The sequence below is a fragment of the Trichechus manatus genome, unplaced genomic scaffold (assembly GCF_000243295.1).
Source record: "Trichechus manatus latirostris isolate Lorelei unplaced genomic scaffold, TriManLat1.0 scaffold00039, whole genome shotgun sequence".
NCBI classification, from domain to species: domain Eukaryota; kingdom Metazoa; phylum Chordata; class Mammalia; order Sirenia; family Trichechidae; genus Trichechus; species Trichechus manatus.
The window spans coordinates 14,911,165-14,917,964 of NW_004443975.1; the positions used below are offsets into that span (position 1 = coordinate 14,911,165).

General features: G+C 39.9%; 1 pseudogene; it reads right to left on the reverse strand.

The window, feature by feature from the left end:
- Nucleotides 1–4,390: 4,390 nt before the first annotated feature.
- On the reverse strand, nucleotides 4,391–5,081 carry LOC101355862 (ubiquitin carboxyl-terminal hydrolase isozyme L3-like; annotated as a pseudogene).
- Nucleotides 5,082–6,800: the final 1,719 nt, after the last annotated feature.

Sequence of the window (6,800 nt, forward strand, 5' to 3'; positions counted from 1 at the left end):
CCCTTGTTCTGTTCAAATGACTGCCTCTTGGTCTATCTAGAGGTTCCTTATGAGCACTATCAAGTGTTCTGGAATTCCCATTCTTTGCAATATTGTCCATAATTGTTATGACCACACAGTCTAATGCTTTTGCATTATCAGTAAAAACACAGGTAAATATCTTTGGCATATTCTCAGCTTTCAGCCAATATCCATCTGACATCAACAGTGATATACCTTGTTCCATGTCCTATTCTGAATCCGACTTGAATATCTGGTAGTTTCCTGTTGATGTACTGCTACAACCTCTTTTGAAGGATCTTCAGCAAAATTTTACTTGCGTGTTATATCAATGATATATATTGTTTGATAATTTCTGCAATCTGTTGGATGACCTTTCCTTGGAATGGATACAATACGGATCTCTTCCAGTTGGTTGGCCAGGCAGCTGTCTTCCAAATTTATTGGCATAGACGAGTATGCACCTCCAGCGCTGCATCTGTTTGTTGAAACATCTCAATTGGTATTCTGTCGATTCCTGAAGCCTTGTTTTCCTCCAATGTCTTCAGTGCAGATTGGACTTCTTCCTTCAGTACCATAAGTTCTTGATCATACACTACCTCCTGAAATGGTCAAATGTCAACCAATTCTTTTTGGTGCAGTGACTGTGTATTCTTTCCATCCTCTTTCGATGCTTCCTGAGTAGTTTAATATTTTCCCCATAGAATCCTTCACTATTGCAAATAAAGGCTTGAATTTTTTTCTTCAGTTCTTTCAGCTTGAGAAATGCTGAGCATGTTCTTACCTTTTGGTTTTCTAACTCCAGATCTTTGCACATTTCATTATAATTCTTTACTTTGTCTTCTTGAGCCACCCTTTAAAATCTTCTGTTCAGCTCCTTTACTTCATCATTTCTTCCATTTGCTTTAGCTACTCGACGTTCAAGAGCAAGTATCAGAGTCTCTTCTGACATCCATTTTGGGCATTTCTTTCTGTCCTGTCTTTTTAGTGACCTCTTGCTTTCTTCATGTTTGATGTGCTTGATGTCATTCCACCACTCATCTGGTCTTTGGTCATTAGGGTTCAATTGCATCAAATCTATTCTTGAGATGGTCTTTAAATTCAGATGGGATATACTCCAGGTCATACTTTGGCTCTTGTGGACTTGTTCTAATTTTCTTCAATTTCAACTTGAACCTGCATACGAGTAATTGATGATCTGTTCCGCAGTCGGCCCCTGGCCTTGTTCTAACTAATGATATTGAGCTTTTCCATTGTCTCTTTCCACAGACGTAATCGATTTGATTCCTGTGTATTCCATCAAGTAAGGTCCATGTGTATAGTCGCCGTTTACGTTGTTGAGAAAAGGTATTTGCAATGAAGAAGTCCTTGGTCTTGCAAAATTCTATCATGCAATCTCCGGCATCATTTCTGTCACCAAGGCCTATTTTCCAACTACTGATGTTTCTTCTTTGTTTCCAACTTTCACATTCCAATCATCAGTAATTATCAATGCATCTTGATTACATGTTTGATCAATTTCAGACTACAGAAGCTGGTAAAAATCCTCAGTTTCTTCATCTTTGGCCTTAGTGGTTGGTGCCTAAATTTGAATAATAGTCTTATTAACTGGTAATCCTTGTCAGCGTATGAATATTATCCTATCACTGACAGCTTTGTACTTCAGGATAGATCTTGAAATATTTTTTTGGATGATGAATGCAATTCCATTCCTCTTCAAGTTGTCGTTCCTGGCATAGTATACCATATGATTGTCCAGTTCAAAATGGCCAATACCTGTCCATTTCAGCTCACTAATGCCTAGGATATCAATGTTTTTGTGTTCCATTTCATTTTTGATGATTTCCAATTTTCCTAGATTCATACTGCATACATTCCACGTTCCAATTATTATTGGATGTTTGCAGCTGTTTCTTCTCATTTTGAGTCCTGTCACATCAGCAAATGAAGGTCCCGAAAGATTGACTCCATCCACACCATTAAGGTGGACTCCACTTTGAAGAGGTAGCTCTTCCCCAGTGTTATTTTGAGTGCCTTCCAACCTGAGGGGCTCATCATCCTGTGCTATATCAGACAATGTTCCACTGTTAGTCATAAGGTTTTCACTGGCTGATTTTTTCAGAAGTAGACTGCCAAGTCCTTCTTCCTAGTCTGTCTTAGTCTGGAAGTTCAACTGAAACCTGTTCACCTTCAATGACCCTGCTGGTATTTGAAATATTGGTGGCATAGCTTCCAGCATCACAGCAACATGCAAGCCACCACAGTATGAAAAACTGACAGATGTGTTCTCACATTTAGGAGGTTATAAGTCCAAAATCAGAGCACTGGCTCTAGGGAAAGTTTTCTCACTCTGTCATCTCTGGGGGAAGTTCCTTTGCAGCTTCAGCTTCTATTCCTAGGTGATCTTCATGTAGGTTGGCATCTATCTTCCCTCATCTCTGCCTCATAGTGACCCCGTGTACAACAGAACAAAACACTGCCCAGTTCTGCACCATCCTCACAATTTTTTGTTATGCTGGAGCCCATTGTTACAGCCACTGTGTTAATCCATCTCATTGAGGGTTCTCCTCTTTTTTGATGACCCTCTACTTTACCAAGCATGACATCCTTCTCCAGGGACTGTTCCCTGCTGATAAATGTCCAAAGTACATGAGACAAAGTTTTGCCATCCTTGTTCCTAAGGAGCATTCTGGCTGTACTTCTTCCAAGACAAATTTGTTCATTCTTCTGGCAGTCCGTGCTATACTCAATATTCTTCGCCAACACCATAATTCTTCTTCAATCTTCCTTATTCATTGCCCAGCTTTTGCATGCACATGAGGCAACTGAAAACACCATGGCTTGGGTGAAGTAAAGTCAGAGAAGCTGGCCTGCTACTTGAGTGAGTAAAATTCTCCTCTCTGGACAGTCTAATCAGGTAGTGTGTGTGTGTGGTGTGTGTATTTGTGTGTGTGTGCGCCCCTCATGCTAGGTACTGCAGAGGGACTCCAGCCAATTATGGGCTTCAGAAATGGTGACTATGGTGTGGTTTGTTATATAGCAATGTTATCGTTGTTATTAGGTGCCTTTAAGTGAGTTTTGACTCATAGTGACCCTGTGGACAACCAAATGAACAGTCTGTTCCTGCACCATCCTCACAATCGTTATTATGCTTGAGCCTATTGTTGCAACCACTGTGTCAATCCATCTCTTTGAGGGTCTAGCTCTTTTCTGTTGACCCTCGACTTTACCAAGCATGATGTTGTTCTCCAGGGACTGGTCCCTCCTGATAACTTGTCCAAAGTACATGAGATGAAGTCTTGCCATCCTTGATCCCAAGGAGCACTCTGGCTGTACTTCTTCCAAGACAGATTTGTTTGTTCTTTTGGCAGTCCATGGTATATTCAACATTCTTTAACAACAACATAATTCAAAGGCATAAATTCTTCTTCGGTCTTCTTTATTCATTGTCCAGCTTTTGCATGCATATGAGGCGATTGAAAATGCCATGGCTTAGGTCAGGTGCACCCTAGTCCTCAGAGTGGCATCTTTGCTTTTTAACACTTTAAAGCAGTCTTTTGCAGCACATTTGCCCAATGACATACATCCTTTGATCTCTTGACTACATTCATGGGCATCGAATGTGGATCCAAATAAAATGAAATCCTTGACAACTTCAATATTTTCCCCCATTTATCATGATGTTACTTAGTGGTCTAGTTGTGAGGATTTTTGCTTTCTTTATGTTACATTGTAGTCTGTTCTGAAGGCTGTAGTCTTCGATCTTCATCTGTAAGTTCTGTAAGTGCTTAAAGTCTTCTAGCTTTTGGCAAGTAAGGTTGTGTCATTTGATATCACAGGTTGTTAAGGAGTCTTCCTTCATACCTGATACTGTGTTCTTCTTCATATATTACAACTTCTAGGATTATCTGCTCAGTATACAGATTGAATAAGTATGGTGAAAGGATACAACCCTGATGCACACCTTTCCAGACTTTAAACCACACAGTATCCACTTGTTCTGTTTGAACAACTGCCTCTTTGTCTAGGTACAGGTTCCACATGAGCACAATTAAGTGTTCTGGAATTCCCATTCTTTGAAATGTTATCCATAATTTGTTATGATCCATACAGCTGAATGTCTTTGCATAATCAATAAAGCACCGATAAACATCTTTCTGTTATTCTCTGCTTTCAGCCAAGATCCATCTGACATCAACAATGATATACCTTGTTCCACGTCCTCTTCTGAATTCGGCTTGAATTTCTGAGAGTTCCCTGTTGATGTACTGTTGCAACCGTTTTTGAATTATCTTCAGTAATTTTTTTTTTTTTTTTTTTTAGTATATGGCAGCAGAAATTTAATTGTGTTTCAAATAATACAGTATTTGGTGTTTCCATTATCAACAAGCTATCCCGCAGAAAGAGCAATCTCATTTAAATCTTAATTCATCAGGGTCACGTTCCATAAATTTCTTGGAAAGTTCTATGGCACCCTGTAACAAAGTTTCATCACTAGTTTTGCCAGGGTTAATTGGGAATGGTTTCTGTCCATCTAATTCACAGAGATACCCATCTACATGAACTAATGCAATAAAGTGAAGATCTACTTTTTCATCTATACTTGGCGCCTCAGTCTGACCTTCATGGGCACTGGTCTCGTGACTAATTCGAATAGCTTCATAGTTCTCCAGGTATCTGGCTCTTTCTTCAGGGCTCATTGAAACAGACTCCGCCAGGAATTTTTTCAAGGTTGATCCAAATTCAAAGTGCATCTCGTCTTTATAGTTAGCAATAGCATGGATCAGTCCAATTATTCAGGCACTGCTGATTGTTTGCTTCATGAGATATACTGATTATGTAACATCCTGTCCCTGAGATTTTATTTTTTCCTCCTCTTCTGTTCTGAACACTTTATACTTTTCTGTACTAGGGAAGAAAAGTAACACTGCACTGACTGGTCTTGGTACCATGTTAATGAGCTCAGGATCCATTCCATATACATCAACAAATTGCCAGTTAGGTTGTAGACCTAACTCTCTGAGAAATGGGTTTGTGACCTTGGGATTGGCCTCTCGTGGCAGCCTGTGCTGACCCTCCATGGCTGCTCTGCCCAGCCCCTCTCCAGCTCTGAAAGCAGCCACTGTCACCACTGCCACCACTGCTTCCACCCTCTATCTTCAGCAAATTTTACTTGCTTGTGATATTAATGATCTTGTTCAATAATTTACACATTCTATTCCATCACCTTTCTTTAGAATGAGCACAAATATCTATCTTTTCCAGTCAGTTGACCAGGTAGCTGTCTTCCACATTTCTTGGCATAGGTGAGTGGGTGCTTCCAGAGTTGCATTCATTTGTTGAAACATATTAATTGGTATTTAGTCAATTACTGGAGCCTTGTTTTTTGACATTGCCTTCACTGAAGCTTGGACTTCTTCCTTCAGTACCATCGGTTCCTGATCATCTGCTACATCTTGAAATGGCTGACTTGTCTATCAATTCTTTTCAGTACAGTGATACTGTGTATCCTTTCCATCTCCTTTTGGTGCTTCCTGCGTCATTCCATTGTTTGCCCATAGAATCCTTCAATATTGCAACTTGAGACTTGATTTTTTTCTTCAGTTCTTTCAGCTTGAGAAATGCCAAGCGTGTTCTTCCCCTTTGTTTTTCTATCTCCGGGTCTTTGCACATTTCATTATAGTATTTTACTTTGTCTTTTTGAGCCACCCTTTGAAATCTTCTGTTCTGCTCTTTGACTTCATCATTTTTTCCTTTTTCTTTAGCTACTCTAATTTCAAGGGCAAGTTTCGGAGTCTCTTCTGGCATCCGTTTTGTTTTTTTTCTCTCTTTCCTATCTTTTTAATGACCTTTTGCTTTCTTCATGTATGATGTCCTTGATGTCATCCCACAACTCATCTGGTCTTTAGTCATTAATGTTCAATGTGTCAAATCTATTCTTGAGATAGTCTCTAAATTCAAGTGGGATATACTCAAGGTCATTTCATTTTTGATGACTTCCAGTTGGCCTAGATTCAGACTTCATACATTCCACATTCTGATTATTAATGGATGTTTGCAGTTATTTCTACTCATTTTGAGTTGTGCCATATCAGCAAATGATGGTCCAAAAGCTTTACTCTGTGCATGTCATTAAGGTCAAATCTACTTTGAAGAGGCAGCAACAGCAACCTGATAAAGCTGGTGGAGTTGGACTGCTTCAGAATAAGCATGAGGCCTCCCCCTTGTCGAGGCAGTGATGTGTGGTGATGAAGAGAGAAGCCTTCGGAGTCAGATAACCTTGGTTTTAAGTGACAGCCTTACCACTTACTAGCTTTGTGGCCTGTGGGTTACTTAACCTCACAAAGCTTTATTTTTCCTCATCTATAAAATCAAGTTGATAATAATCTCTACCTTGAAGGGTTGATATACATATTACAAAACCAATTGCTGTTGAGTCAACTCTGACTCATGGCAACCACATGTGTGTCAGAGTAGAACTCTGCTCCGTAGGGTTTTCAACGGCTGATTTTTCAGAAGTAGATTGCTGGGACTTTAAGGCACTTCTGGGTGGACTCAAACTGCCAGATCAAATGCAGCTGAACACATTAGTCATTTACACCACCCAGGGGCTGATAGATGCATTAAATGATGTTAAATTAGCTGGAGCATTGATATATATGCCAGAGTCACAGATAATGTAAGGAAATCAGCTAACAGTGCCTAGCAAATAGGAGGGCCTGAATGAGTGCTAGCTATTGTTGTCATCTCCATCTGTTGATCCCCAACACCCTGCTCTTCCAGCCTGGCAAGACTCTGTT